The sequence below is a fragment of the Plecotus auritus genome (assembly GCF_963455305.1).
Source record: "Plecotus auritus genome assembly, chromosome: 4".
Taxonomy (NCBI): Eukaryota; Metazoa; Chordata; class Mammalia; order Chiroptera; family Vespertilionidae; genus Plecotus; species Plecotus auritus.
Window position 1 is genome coordinate 87742536 of NC_137775.1, and position 16436 is coordinate 87758971.

Consider the following 16436-nt stretch of genomic DNA (forward strand, 5'->3'; position numbering starts at 1 on the left):
CAAAAAGAAAACAACCAATTAAGAAAGAGAAAATATCAAAACAGACACCTGACCAAAGAAGATATATAGATGTCAAATAAGCAAAGGAAAAAAATGTTCAACATCATCATGTGTGATTATGGAAATGTAAATTAAAACAACAATGAGATTCTACTACACACCTATTAGAAAGGCGAAATTCCAAAACATTGACAACACCAAATGCAGGTGAGTATGTGTAGCAATAGGAACTCTCATTCATTGCTGATGGGATGCAAACTGGTATAGCCACTTTGGAAGACATTTTGATGATTTCTTTCAAATATATTCTTTTTTTCTTTTTCTTTTTAAAAATTTGATTTTAGCCCAGCTGGTGAGGCTTAGTGGTTGAGTGTCGACCTATGAACCTGGAGGTCACAGTTCAATTCCTGGTCAGGACACATGCTCAGATTGCAGGAATCAATTCCCAGTAGGGGACATGCAGGAGGCAACTGATCAATGATTCTCTCTCATCACTGATGTTTTTATTTCTCTCTCCCTCTCCATTCCTCTTTGAAATCAATAAAAACATATTTTTAAAAAAATAAAAATTGATTTTAGAGAAAGGGGAAGGGAGAAGGGGAGAGAGAGAGAGAGAGAGAGAGAGAGAGAGAGAGAGAGAAACGGATGTGAGAGAGACACATTGATCTGTTGCCTCCTGTACATGCCTCAGAGATCAAACCCCCATATGTGCCCTGACTGGGAATCGAACCCAATGTCTTTTGGTGTACTGTTCAAGGCACAGAACACATTCTTACAATACAAACCAGCAATCATGCTCTTTAATATTTACTCAAATGAATTAAAAATATGCCCACAAAAAAAAAACTGCACAAAAATGTTTATAGTAGCTTTATATATAACTAGAGGCCCAATGCATGAAATTCGTGCAAGAGTAAGCCTTCCTTCCCCTGGCTGCAGGCACCAGCTTCCCTCTGGCACTCGGGAGCCGGGTTTCCCTTGCAGCCCTGGCTTCATCTGGAGATCATCTGGAAGGACATCTGGTCTAATTAGCATATTATGCTTTTATTATTATAGATTGCCCAAACTTGAAAGCAACCAAGATGCCCTTCAGTAGATGAATAGATAAGTAAAATATACATCCAGACTATAGAATATTATTCAGCACTAAAAATAAATGAACCATCAAACCATAAAAACACCTGAAACTTAAATGCATATTTCTAAGAGAAAGAAGCCAATCTGAAAAGGTTACATACTGTATGATTCCTACTATATGACATTCTAGAAAAGACAAAATTATGGAGACAATTAAAACATCAGTGGTTGCCCGGGGGTAGTGGGGAGGCAAGTATGAATAGAAGCACAGAGGATTTTTAGGGCAGTGAAACTATCCTCTATGAGACTGTAATGGTGGATATGTCAGTATGCACTTGCCAAAACACAAAGAATGTAAACACCCAAAGTGAATCCTAATGTAGAAAATGGGGTTTGGTTGATAATGCAACAATGTGAGCTATTGTAACATAGGTGCCACTCTGGTGCAGGGTGTTGACAATGGGGTAGGCTATGAATGTGTGGGAGCAGGGGAGATCTCTGTACCTTTCATTCAGTTTTGTAGGTAACTTTAAACTCTAAAAAGTAATGTATATATATATAAAAAAAAGAGTACTTGTTGAGGCATGACCATGTTAATTTTTTGTAACAGCTACAGTGTTGCTGTGGGCCAGGCATTATGCTAAGTGCTTTACATGTATTACTTTACTAGAGGCCTGGTGCACAAAATTCATGCATGGGGAGGGGGGGGTCCCCTCAGCCCAGCCAGTACCCTCTCCAATCTGGGACCCGTCGGGGGATGTCTGACTGCCCTCTCACAATCTGGGACTGCTGGCTCCTAACTGCTCACCTGTCTGCTGGCCTGATCGCCCCTAACTGCCCCCCTGCTGGCCTGGTCATCCCTCACTGCCCCTCTCTGCCAGCCTGGTCACTCCTCACTGCCCCTCTGCTGGCCTTGTCGCCCCATGCAGCCTGCTGTGCAGTCCTTACTATGAGGGTGTCCTGACCAATTTGCATATTACCATTTTATTAGTATAGATTTAATCCTCACACTGAATCTTGTTTTCCTAACTTTTCAAAATGTCTACAATAAATAAATATATTACTTCTATAACCAGAAAATTTTATTTGTAAACATATATTTACCAAGTGGATCCTATTAAAAGAAAAAGCCTTAAAGTTGGTGAAGATTCTACGAACTACTAAGAGTGAGATTTTGTCTAAAGAATGGAGGATGTTTTGCTCAGAGAGAGGGGTTTGGAGTGAGTGAGATATGATGGCCATCTTCACATATTTAAAAGACAATCAATTGGAAAAGAAATTGGACTCTGTCTCCATGGCATCAGAAATTAAACTAGATCAATGATAGGAAATCCTAAGAAGGCAGGTTTGAGGTCAATATAAGGATGCCCTTTCAAACAATTGTATAAAAAAAAATACCATAGTCCCTACAGGGATATGTTCTAAGATCCCCCAGTGAATGCTCTAAAGCAGGGGTGGGGAACCTTTTTCTGCCAAGGGCCATTTGGATATTTATAACATCATTCATGGGCCATATAATATTATCAACTTAAAAATTAGCCTGCTACATTTGGGCAAACATTTAATTAACTCATCCCTAATGCCTTGGCAGGGCCAGACCAAATGATTTTGAGGGCCTTATATGTCCCATGGGCTGGACATTCCCCACCCCTGCTCTATACCATAGATAGTACTGAACCCTATATACACTATACTGAACCGTATATAAACTATCTTTTTTTTTCCCCATACATACATACACACCTATGGTAGAGTTTAATTTACAAATTAGGCAATTTCATGGATAGATTTGTTCTTACAGTTGGTCTTATGGACCTCAGTGTTAAGATTTTTTTTTTCTTTCCTTTCACTTTCTCACTTACAGAAAGTGCTTTACATCTCTTTGGCATATCTGAATTGCCAGCATCTCTATTTTTGCACTTTGTGGTCATTGTTAAGTAGAGTAAGGGTTACTTGAACACAAACACTGTGGCACCTTGACAGTCGATCTGATAACCACGCTGGCTACTATAAGACTAACCTTGGATAGGGTATATAGCGGGGATACATTGGACAAAGGGATCATTTACATCCTTGGGCAGCACAGAGCCCACTAGCAGATTTCATCAAACTACTCAGAATGGCAGACACTTTAAAACTTGTGAATTGTTTTTTTTTTTTTTTTCTGGACCTTCCCACTTAATATTTTGGAACGTGGTTGACCATAGGTAACTGAAATGGTGGGAAGCAAAATGGTGGATTAGGAGGAACTAGTGTAATTCATCTAAATCAGCAGCTATTTCTGTATTTGTGCATTCAGCAGAAGTTTGGGAGAGCAGGAGTCTAGGTTCATTTTCAACTCTGAAATTCTGTCTTTATTTATATTAATGCAGATTAATCAGAGAGAAGAGCTAAGGTCTACCTTTTATGTGTTTTTTTTTGTTTGTTTGTTTTTTTTAAGGATGCATTTCTTTGTGAACCTTGGGGAAAAACAATGTGTTGTCTGAGCGAGTGAAGAATAATTGTGAAATTTATATATTGCTTCAATCCAATATTAATATTGTTTTTGGAAACAGAAAGGCATAAAAAAGAAAAGGAAAGAAGGCCTTGTTTATGTAGCAATTAGAAAGATGACAGAAAACAAAACTGACTTAAATCTGTTATTCATTTCCTCACTCAGGTTTGTCTGCACCCCCACCTTCTTTCTTCAATTTCCCCCACTTTCTCTATTATGATCTTGGACATTTTCCTGCCAGGAGACAGCCCTGCCCATATGGTGCCCCCATGAGCCCCAGGCTTCCTCCTGGGTCTGAATTGCTTTATTTTGTAAAGCAGAGACTTCTGCTGGGGTTAAGTATGTGGAGCCACAGATCTACCCTAGATTCTGTTTCACATGCAACCGTTTACTGTATGACACCAGCTCTCACACAATGGGAGTCCTTGAAGCCCTTCTGTCCCAGGTCTGGTGGCTGCGACTCCTGGCAAAGCTGTGAAGCCCGCGCAGGGCACCTTCAGCCACGCGGGCGGGGCGGGCGCAGGGCTCCAGCCAGAGGACGCCAGCGCCCACCACGCATGAACCCCAGGACCATCCAGGGGTTTCCGGACGTTTCCTCAGTTAAGTGGAGTGGGGTGGGGGGTGGCTCAGTCCGCTTGTAAGAATCTCTGGTCAGTACGCCCTATGCACAGTTTGCTCCTCGGCCAGTTTCTTCTGCCCAGTCACCCTGCGCCTCAGAATCAGCCCCCTCCCTAGTCCCAGTTCCAAGCCCTCCCCACTCATCCCCCGCCCCCGCCCCCGCCCCCGGGCTGGGACCCTGGGAAGCCCCTCCTAGCCCAGGCCGGGACTCTGTGCACAGGCTCCTGCGCTGGATCCCCAGGGGGTCTTCACCCCCGCAGCTCCCTCCCCCCGCCCCGTGGAAAGGAGAAGGTAAGGGGCTGAGTGTGCGCCTCGGAGGTGGATGGGTGGGGGACCGGACAGGGCTCCGGCTCTGGGTGGGAAGAGATGAGAAGAGGCCAGAAGGGGGCTTTCGGTTTCCTGGGGTCTGATTGGAGGTTGGCCCGATGAGTCGGAGCTGGGGGCGCGCCCATCCCCGCTGGCTCCTGCGAGAGCCACCGCTCGGCCCCTCCCCGGAGCCGCTTTGTCCCGGTGCCGGCGGCGGAGGTTGTGGAGAGGAGCGGGCTAGGAGGCAGAGACCCCGGACTGCCGGACCGGACACTGGGAGGCGGGGCGCGCGGCGCACGGCCCCGCACTCAGGCCCGCGGGCACCGCGCCCGCCCCACGCGCTCGCACCGGCCGGCAGGTGAGCAGGCGGCGCCGCGCCCGCAGTCGCCGGCCCCCCGCCGACCGCCCGAGCCTCCGTCTCTGTCTCCGCCGGCGCGGCGCGGACGCCCATCAGGTCGGTTATGTAACGGCGCCGGCCCACTCGCCCCTGCACCCGGTCCTGCCAGGGCTGTGTGGGGCGCCCCAGCCGTGCCCGGGACCGTGGCAGGGGGCGGACGAGCGCGACCGGGTGAGGGAGTGGGCAAGGGGGGCGGCGGGGGTAGGGGGCCTCCCGATCCCGTTGTAGGCCCCCAAGGCGGCGGTGGGGACAGAGGTCTCCCTTGACCCCTTGCTAGAGGGCGCGGGTCTCTGAGAGCCTCTTCCCCATTCCTAGTGGCCCCAGGGTTTGCCTTCTCAGGAGCAGCAGCGGATGCGTAAGTGGCGGATAAAGAAAGACGCCCGTGGTCCCTGGGACTGAGGTGTGGAGTGGTGGTTAGAGGAGGTGGACCGGACTCAGAGAGCAAAGGAGAACCCCGGGAGGCTCCTCTCCCAGCGCTTAAAGGAAAGCTCTGGGCAGGACGAAGGTGCTTTGAGGCGCAGCGGGAATTGTCCTCCCTGGGATTAGCTGGCTTGGGTCATCTAAAAATAACTTCAAGTTGGAAAAGTGAAATAGAAGGGAGCACAGTGTGCCGAGTTCGCCCTGCCCGTGAGATGCTTCGCTCTGGAAGTCACCGGAGGGAACAGGCAAATCTCAGCCACCTGATCCCTCTGCTGCCTCCTGGTCTCACTGGTTTCCAAGGTGTCTCGATTTGACTTTTAGTTAATGATTTATTCTCCAAGGCACTGCAGTCTTTTTCTTGTCCCAAAATAAACGATAGAGCAGAGTGCATGCTTTCAATCTCTTCGGTGTCCTACAGATATGTGCAATGGATACTTCAAAAGCCAAAGCTTTTTAAAGTATTGTTTTAGTTAAAAACAAACGCTTCTGGGCTCCCTTTAACATACAGCCCCGCAACTGGAGATGAAAGGATGCCAGAGCATTTCAGCCCGCCCTTCTCCCTCCCTTCAGCCAGAACTCCACTTAACCTGTCACACGAAGGGCAACTTTAGGGAAAGTAGGACGTTTAAAATAATGTAACTCAACTTTCACACATATTACATCAACTTCAAAACACAGGACAAATGCATCGCAGGCACAGGGCAACCCTTGCTAACTGGCCCCTTCCATTCTGGGGACACAAGGGAGTGGAACAACTTAGAAGCTGAAAAGGATCATGAAGCAGGTCAGCACTTACTGTGGAACAAGGCAGGGGAGTGGACATTTGGCTGCTTTTCAGTCTACACATACATTTTCTTTAGCCTTATAGCTATTAAGTATGATCCGTCATTGAGCTGAATGAGGCTGAAATGCGAGTTGCACTTTGCTTTCAAATCCACTGCAAATCAGATATGCATTAATTGGCCACCTAGTGCCCGAGTCCAGTTCATTGAATTTTGTGAGGGAAAAAGTGTTCTCAAGGAAAGCTACAGAATCCCAAGAGCTTTCAAAATGCCTGTGTGTACAGAGCCTGCAGAACTCAACCGAATCTGGGAGGGCATGGCTGTCTCCAGGGATGAACATTTAGTAGGCATAAGTGGAAACCTGAGAGCTTTGTCGTTAGCAGGTGGATATCACACTCTTTTAAAAACCACTGGGATAATCATTTGCAGCTGGTCATATACACTGCAGAAACTAGGTTTGTTGAGACCAACTTTGAGAGCCGCTGTGGTCTCATTTCCCATACTGCCTGTTCCATCCACTCAGCTAATCAACAGCTGTTTATCAAACATCCACTGTGTGCTAGTAGGCCCTGTGCCAGACACTGAATGAAGGAGGCCCATGCCTTTCAGAAATCAGTCTCACAAAAAAGGATAAGAAAGTAAGGGATAATGATCAGCATGGTGAGTGTTTAATGGAAACAGGAACAGGTTCAGTGGGCGCCCAGGGAAAGAAGGCTGCAGAGAATCCGGAAGGGCCTTCAGAGTTCACATGTGGACTGGATCCCAGTAGGCACTAGGGGTTCTCAATGGAAGGGAGTTGGCAATCCACATTGAGGGAAAGGTCATGTTCAAAAAACATGTAGGTGTTCTGAAACGGGGAGGTGGTAGGGGAGTTTGGCAGGGGAAAAAAAATTTCAGTTCACTTGGGTTGTGAATATAGCCTAATGAGGAGAAACCACACGTTTTTATGGGGAGAGATGATTTGATCTAATTGGTGTCTTGCAAAAGTAACTTTGGAGGTGGTGAGTAGGTGGGATTACAAAGAGAAATGAGCTCAGATTTCAGACGACTAGAGGAAATGAATTGTGCCTGAACCAGGGAGAACAGGGAAAAAGAAGAGAGATCTACAGAGAGCCATTTCACAGGGACACTCAATGGCACTAGGTCAGTGGTCGGCAAACCGCGGCTCGCTGCTCTGTTGACTAATGAGTTTGCCGACCACTGCACTAGGTCATCAAGTGGATGGTGGTGTGGAAGGATAAGATGTCTAGATACCGTCAGGCTTTTAACTGAGTTAGAAATAAATAGAACAAGTAGGTTTGAGAAAGATGAGGAATTTCAACTGAAAGCTTTTCCTATAAGATCAGGAACAAGACAAATATAGCCACTCTTACTACTTTATGCAACATAGTACTGGAAGTACTGGTTAGAACATTTAGGCAAGAAAAAAAAAATTTAAAGGCATCCAAGTCAGAAAGAAAGAAGTAAAACTGTCTCTATTTGCAGATAACACAATGTTATAAATGTTATATATAGAAAACCCTAAAGACCACACACACACACACACACACACACACACACACACACAGAATTCAGTCAAGTTGCAGGATACAAACCAATATACAAAACTCAGTTGCATTTTTATACACTAATAATGAGCTATCAGAAAGCAGAATTAAGAAAACAATCTTATTTACAATTGCATCAAAAAGAATAAAATACCTAGGAATAAATTTAACCAAGAAGTTTCAGTACACTAAAAACTGTAAGACTTTGATAAAAGAAATTGAAGAATCCATAAATAAATGGAATATTCCATGCTAATGGTTTGGAAGAATTAATATTGTTAAAATGTTCATACTACCCAAAGCAATCTACAGATTCAATGCAATTCCTATTAAAATTCCAATGGCATTTTTCACAGAAACAGAACAAACAATTCTAAAATTTGTATGGAATCCCAAAAGACCTTGAATAGCAAAAACAATCTTGAGAAGGAACAACAAAGCTGGAAACATTACACTTCCTGATTTCAAACTACATTATGAAGCTATAGTAATCAAAACAATATGGTATTGCCATAAAAACAGATACATAGATCGATGTGACAGAAGAGAGAGCCCAGAAATAAACCCATGCATCTCTGGTCAATTGACTTATGACACAGAAACCAAGAATATAGAATGAGGAAAGGCTGTTTTCTTCAATAAATGATGCTGGGAAAACTGGACAGCCATATGTGGGGAGGGCAAGGGGCGGGGGAGGAGGGGAAGAAGCTGAGCCACTGTTTTATAACAAACACAGAAATCAACCCAAAGTGGATTGAAGGCTTAAACATAAGACCGGAAATCATAAAACTGCTAAAAGAAAATATAGGAGGTAAGCTCCTTGGCAATTGGTCTTGGCAATGATTTTTTTTTTTATCGGCAAAGCAAAGGCAAAAAAAAGCAAAATAAGCAAGTAGGATGACACATCAAATTAAAAAGCTTTTGCACAGCAAAGGGAACCATCAATAAAACAAAAAGGCAACCCAGGGAGTGGGAGAAAATGTATGCAAATCATATATTTGATAAAATGTTAATATCCCAAATATGTAAAGAATTCATACAACTCAATAGCAAAAACCAAACGATCTGATTTTTAAAATGGGCAGAGGAATTGAATAGATATTTTTCTAAAGAAGAGATGCAGAGAAGACATACAGATGGCCAACAGATACATGAAAAGGTACTCAACATCACTAATCATCAAGTAAATGAAAGTAAAAACCATAATGAGATAGCAACTCACACCTGTTAGAATGGCTAACAAGACAAAAACAAGATTACATGTTGGTGAGGTTGTGGAGAAAGAGGAATCCTGTGCACTGTTGGTGGGAATGCAGCCACTAAAGAAAACAGTATGGAGATTCCTCAACAATTTAAAATGTAGAACTGCCATATGATCCTGCAACCCATATCTGGGTATTTATCTGAAGGAAAGAAAATCACTATCTCTAAAAGGTATCTATGCCTTTAGGTTCATTGCAGCATTTATATATATATATATATATATATATATATATATATATATATATATATATATATATTATTGATTTTCCACAGAGAGGAAGGGAAAGAGACAGAGAGTTAGAAACATTGATGAGAGAGAAACATTGATCAGCTGCCTCCTGCACACTCCCCACTGGGTATGCGCCCGTAACCAAGGCACATGCCCCTGACCGGAATCGAACCCAGGACCCTTGAGTCCACAGGCCAACACTCTAGCCAAACCGGTCAGGGCCATTGCAGCATTTTTTACAATAGCCAAGATATGGAAACAACCTAAATGGCCATCCATGGATGAATGAATAATGAAGATGTGGCATATATAAAAAAAGAAGGAAATCCTGCCATTTGTGATAACATGGATGGACCTTGAGGGCATTATGCTAAATGAAATAGGTCAGGGAAAGACAAATATGGCATGATCTCACCTATATATATAATCTAAAAAAAACCTGAACTCATAGGTACAGAGACCAGATTGGTGGTTGTCAGAGGTGGGGGTAAGGGGTGGGCAAAATAGGTGAAGATGGACAAAAGGTACAAACTTTCAGTTGTAAGGTAAGTTCTGGGGGTTTAATGTTTAACATGGTAACTATAGTTAACAATACTGTATTTTGTCATTGAAAGTTGCTAAGAGGAGATCTTAAAAGTTCTCATCAGGAGAAAAACATTTGTAACTATGTGAGGTGATGGATATTAATTTACTGTGGATATATATATATATGTGTGTGTGTGTGTGTGTATATATATATCTACACTAATAAAAGAGTAAGAGGCAAATTGACCGTACCTTTATGACACCCACCAGCCAATCAAGAGTGATTATGCAAATTAACCCAACAAAGATGGTGGGTTAATTTGCATACACAGGCGCCAAGCGTCCCGCCCCGCCCCGCCCCAGCCACTCCGGGCTTCTGGGCAGCATGGGAAGGCAGAAAAGTGGCTCCAGGCTGGAGCGAAAGCCGTACCAGCAGTGAGGGGAAGGAAGGCCCATCCTTGCATGAATCTTCGTGCATTGGGCCTCTAGTATGTGTGTGTGTGTATATATATATATATATATATATATATATATATATATATATATATACACTAGAGGCCCAGTGCACAAAATTCATGCACTAATAGGGTCCCTAGTGGCTGCTGCTGCCAGCCGGGACCTCCCTTTCTTCCCCCGGCCGACCCCACACCCTGGTCGAACTCCTGGACGACCTCCTGGTTGAGGGGACAATTTGCATACTATGCTTTTATTCTATAGGATATGGCAAAACCATTATGTTGTATACCTAAAACTAATACAATGTTATAGGTTAATTGAATCTCTATAAAACTGAGTGGGGGAAAGAAAGTATACAAGAAAGAGTAAGTTTGAGAAAGATAGGGAATTTTGACTTTGAAGATCAAATGAAAATGCTCAGTATGCAGTTTCATTTTTCAAAGGCACTTTTATTTTTAATTTCGTCACTCCTGGTACTAACCTTCTACTCATCTTACCTTCATTCCTGAGACTGTCTAGGGCTGCCTTTGGAGAAGAGGAAGAGAATTTGATAGCAAGAAGTTTTTTCCACCTTCTTCCCCAAAAGTGAAAGGATTAACTGTCATTATCTGAACTAGAGATAGTCATAGTAAAAATAATTTCAATTATGATAGTAATAGCTAACGTTTTTTCATTGTTTACTCTATGTGAGCACAAAGGAGTTAGAGCTCTACCTAGATTATCACATTGGATTCTCACGATGACTTTATGAGGCAGACACTGTTGTTATTCTCATTTATCTATATAATAAAAGCCTAAGCTACCATTATGGCAGAACGACCAGAACAACCGGTCGCTAGGATGCACATTGACCATCAGGGGGCAGATGCTCAATGCAGGAGCTGCCCCCTGGTGGTCAGTGGTTCCCACAGGGGGACCGCTGCTCAGCCAGAAGCTGGGCTCACGGCTGGCAAGCTCAGCAACGGTGGCAGGAGCCTCTCCTGCCTCCACGGCAGCGCTAAGGAGCAGCAAGCTGAGTGGTAAGGAGCAGCGAGCAGGTGGGCAGTAAGGAGCAAGGGGTCCCGAACTGAGAGAGGGTGCAGGCCAAGCTGAGGGACCCTCTTTCCCCAGTGCATGATTTCGTGCACCGGGCCTCTAGTATATATATAAAAGTTTAAGCGACTGTTTGACCATTCAATCGTTCGACTGTTTGTTCAACCCGTAGCTATGATGTGCACTGACCACCAGGGGGCAGATGCTCAATGCACAGGCATGGAAACATGGAATAGACTGATGAATCTCAGAGGGAAGGGGTGAGGGGGGAGGGCGGGAAGAGGTTAACCAAAGATCTATATGCATACTAGAGGCCCGGTGCACAGATTTGGGCTGAAACTGGCTCTCCGACATCCCCTGATGGGTCCTGGATTGCAAGAGGGCACAGGCCAGGCTGAGGGACCCCACTGGTGCATGAATCCATGCACCGAGCCTCTAGTATACTTGGTAAGAAACCCAAGGGAAATCGAAAGTACCATATCTAGGTTGCACAATTAGGAAGAGGTGCACCGGGGTTCAAGCTCAGGCAGTCTGACCTGCACTCTGAATCACCAGTCAGAATTAACAACACTGAAATAATTCCTGTTTATCCTGGAATTCTATTTATTTTTTATTTTATTTTTTTTTACCCTGTGTTTGAATATTTGTGGCTGATGCTGTAAAAGAGAACAGACTGAGTCAGGAGTCCTGGCTCCCATCTGGGCTCACATCTGATTTGTTGTGTGACCTCTGCAAAGCCACAGCCCCTCCCAGGCTTTCCTTATTTTAAATCTGTATGTTACTTGGAAAAGAGGCTGACCAGATGATTTCTTACTATCTCTATTCTTAAGTTCTCACATCCTATCTTGAATTTTACCATTGATTTGGGTTAAATCACGCTTGCCTGGTACCTTTTAGAATAGGAATACTTCCAAGAGGATTGACTCAAACGGTGGCCTGTCCTTAGCAGTTGATGTCAACTAGTCCCTGGTGCATGTGCCCCTGAGGGTGTCGATGTTGGGGGAGCCTGCAGTTCAGAGAGTGGAAACCAGGATGGGCACTAACATGGAGGACCCATAGTCAGGAATCAGTTTCTTCATTTTAGACATGTCACTTGAATTCTGTGAGACTTAGTTTTCTCATCTCTGGATAATTGGAGTGATAAATATATGTGTTGTAAGGTCGTAAGGAGTGAAACAGATAACATAAAACAGGCACAGCACACGCCTGCCTCATCGAAGGTGCCTAGTAAATGGGGGTCCTCACCCTTCACCCTCAGGGAAACAGACATGCCAAAAATAGCTCAAACCTCCTACATTTCAGAATGCCCACAGGAAAATACTGTTTGTAGTCAGGGTGGACAGGGATTTATTTTCTTAATCTGATTTCCCCACACTCGGCTCACTTCAAAACAGGGATGAGACTCAGGGTTCCTAAGCTTTGGAATGTATGCAGAAGAAAGTATTGTAATGGCGGCTGTTGGACAAAAGAATTGTGTAATTTGAGAGCTATATCCTAGTTTTTATTACTGTGGCTTTAGTTCTTTGTGGGAACAACAGCTTTATTGTTTCAAGTGATTGAGATATGCCTACTACAAAATATTCTAAGTTCTTTGAGGGCATGGGCTGTGCCTTAATACTGCTCTTACAAGGTTGGGAATAAAGTATAAAAAGCATGGACTTGGCATGGAAAGGCCTGGATTCCCTTCCTGGCATGTCACTTCCCAGCTATGTAACCTTGAGCTTCCCAGTGATGTGACAGCCACAGGAGCTGGCATTTGTTGAATGCTGCCCCTGTTGAAGACACTGTGCTCAGCACACTGTATACGTTATCTCATTTAATCCCGACAACATGGGGGTATTATTGTCACTATTCACAGATGAGCATGCCCTGAGGATCAGGTCTCTGAGTTGAAAATTTCTTATCTGTACAATTAGGAGAAGAATACTTGATCTCTCTACCTTACAGAGTCATGGGGCTGAAATGTTAGAGTCTGCAAATGTGCACTCACATTCACAAAATGGAGCACTCTGCATAGATGTTAAGGATGATTGTCACAGTAGGGACCTCCCAAGATGTCAGTTATAGTTGGGTGTGGTATAGCACAGGTCCACTGTATTTAAAAGACCTTTGTAGAATGCTTTAACAAACTGTATTTCCTTGCCCTGTTGTTTGGTAGTTTGTCTTATGATACCTGTTGATTTCAAGGGTAACTTACTTGTCAGCACCAGAACTCCACTAGGCTGGGCCAGGAGGAGACTGACCAGGCAATGGACCTGGGTCTTGCTGGTGAAAGGGGGAGGAAGCCATGGTTTACAGGAAAGAGGTAGCTGCCAGAGAGGTTACCTCAATATAAACAGAGAAGGCTGAAAGTCAAAGCCAAGGTCGAGGAAGGCATAGGCATGATGTAGACTGCAAGAAGCCATCCCTAAGTTATACATCAAGTGTGAGCAACATGTAGGGTGTGGAGTCTGCTCAAGAAGCCTAGTGTCTGCTGAAGTCTGTCTACTCAGCAGGAAAATGAGCGACCCTCTGCCCTGATTTTTTGAATGGCTTCTTGGATGTTGGATGTATGTACTTTCTATAAAATCTTTGGAAAACACAGAATAGTATAAAAAGATAAAATTTAAATAATGCGTATTACTACTATGAGCAAATAATAATTACTATTAATATTTTGTTTTATTTCCTTTCAGTCTTTTTTATATGCATATTTTTGTAGAATTGGGATCATTCTGTGTTTAGAATTTTGCATCCAGTGCACTTCACCAAACATCTATATAATAAAAGCCTAAGTGACCATTACGGCAGAATGACCGGAACGACCAGTCTCTATGATGCGCACTGACCACCAGGGGTCAGATGCTCAACATAAGAGCTGCCCCCTGGTGGTCATTGCACTCCCACAGGGGGAGTGCCACTCAGCCAGAAGCTGGGCTCACGGCTGGCGAGTGTAGTGGCAGTGGTGGGAGCCTCTCCCACCTCTGCGGCAGCACTAAGGAGCAGCGAGCCGGGTGGTAAGGAGTGAGGGGTCCCAGACTGCGAGAGGGCGCAGGCCAGGCTGAGGGACCCTGTCCCCCACCCCCACCCCCACCCCGTGCATGAATTTCGTGCACCGGGCCTCTAATTTTAAATAACTTTCATGTAAGTTAACAATCTTTGTGACTATTGCTTTCAGTAGCCACCTGCATGGCATTCCCATGTGGATTTTACCAAATTCATTTATCTCCTCCCCTATAGTTAGACATCTAGATGGTTCCCAAATCTCCAAAATACCATAAATAATACTTTGGTGAACATCTTTGATCATATTTTTTTTCTAAATTTTAGGCCATTTTCTTAGGATAGATTGTTAGAAGTTGAATTATTGGCTCAAACAGATGATGGACCTTCTTAAGACTTTCTATATATCTTGACATTTTTAATTGTCTTTCCAGGAGATTGCAGTAATTAACATTCCCACTGGCAATGCATGAGAATACGGGTCTCACCTCCACCCTGCTAGTAAGCACTCTTTTTGGTGAAGGTAAGGGGTGGCTGGTGTTAGTGCTTTCCAGAAATGACCCCCCTGTGGAAATGTTCCTGCTTAATGGTTGCTTCAAGGAGGCTGAGCTTTCACTGTGGGAGTTGAAGATGGGTGGGGTAGCTGTAACATGTATGAATGAGTGTTTGAAGGAGAGTTGTCTTCAGTGGGTTAACTTTTCTTCTAGTAGTTCTGTTATCAGAGGTCTGGCATATGGATGCCACAGGCTGTGTGGGGTGACAGCTGTCATTGCAGCCTGTTGGACTACTAAAACTGACTTAAATGAGGCACAATAAAGCAACCTCTACTTACATGAGAACTGGTTCTATTTGCCTTTCAAATCCCGAAAAATATTAACAGCAAATACGTGTGCTTATTTGTATTAGTTCTCTTGCTGCTTTTAATTGGTTTTGACTGGTTCCCCTTCCACTGATGGCAGGGCCTCTTTGGCAAGAGTTAGATAAACATCTCATTATGTCTTTTTCACCTTCCACAAAGTGAGATACAGTGCAGAGGAAACCATTTTGAATAAATAACTAACATAATCAATTGGAATCTCTTTAAAAATCACTTGAATGGTCATTAATTCTAGAATTTTAATTTGATGACTAATCAAATTAGTCTTTCCAAAAGAGTCTCTGCATTCATTATTAGGCTACTATCAACTAAGTTGATTATATTGACTAACTTATTGAGGTAAACAAACTGCCAATTTGAATTATTTCCCCCCACAAAATTATCTGAAAGACAGGCTAAATTAATATAATTTGGTTTTTTTATTTTTACTTCTGTAGCTGTCAAAGATAAAAGCCTATAGTAATGGAGTTTGGCCAGCTTAGATCAGTCTATTTGATCTTATACTTCTATCTTATACTTCTCTTTTGAGGCTTAATAATTAGTCCAGGAAAAATTATTTATTTGATCATCATGACAGGTATCATCATGACTTTCTATGTAGAGTATATTAAATTCAGATCAACTAATGGTAGTTCAAGCAAAATTTCAAGAGCAAAGTCTCAACCTTGACAAGTGAAAGCAAAGTACTAATTCATGAATATGTTACCTTTTTTCCTGCTGTGGTCATTAATGATATGCCTTTGATCTTTTATGATGTACAAGCAACCTTTTATGAAAAGGTTAAGTTTTGGTCAGGGAACATATTCAGGAACTGACATCATAAATGTGTTTATTTGGCATCCTTAATTTTCTTAGTATTCTGTCTCTTGGTGATTTCTGTTCCACACACAGCTGCTGTTTGCATTAAACTTCAAATTTGACAAGGTGACATTTAAGTGAAAGCTCTGATTTGAAATATAAGCATAGTAGATTTCCATAGCGTAGTTTCTAAACCTTGGGTCTAAGGACTCCAGCTCATGGCTACTCCATGGGGATTCTTGACTCACACCTGGACCTTGGTTTATTTAGTTTTGGCCTCCGGAGATATCACGGATGGGGAGAGGGGATCTCCTTTCTCATTCTGGTTTGCAGCCACACTGGGAGGTGTGGTGTCATTCTGGAAGGTCAAGATGGTTTTCACAGCCTCCACACCTGTGCAGATCTATTTGGAAAGGTTTCCAGGGGGAAGTGAGATAAATGGAAACCTGAACTTCTCCCCTCGGCTCCCCAAAATCCAAATTAATTTTGTATTCAAGTATGCAACCACTTCCTTGAGGCTGTGTGAAAACTGTTCAGACCATTACCTGGAAACTGAAACATTGTGAAATGTGGGATGGCTTTAGATAGGCTCAGTTGTGTGCTAGTGAAATCATTAATGGGACATAGGACAGG

General features: G+C 43.5%; 1 protein-coding gene across 5 annotated transcripts in view; it reads left to right on the forward strand.

Annotated features, from left to right (window-relative positions):
• Nucleotides 1-3934: 3934 nt before the first annotated feature.
• RCAN2 (regulator of calcineurin 2) overlaps nucleotides 3935-16436 on the forward strand; it is a 266676-nt gene continuing 254174 nt past the window's right edge. The window contains exon 1 of one of the 5 annotated variants that reach the window (XM_080663342.1): nucleotides 3935-4480. The gene's annotated coding sequence lies outside the window, so the exon portion shown is untranslated. Of the gene's footprint in view, nucleotides 4481-4663; nucleotides 4950-5024; nucleotides 5064-16436 lie in introns of those variants that run through there. The other 4 variants (XM_080663343.1, XM_080663344.1, XM_080663347.1 and 1 more) reach the window with 4 other exon arrangements.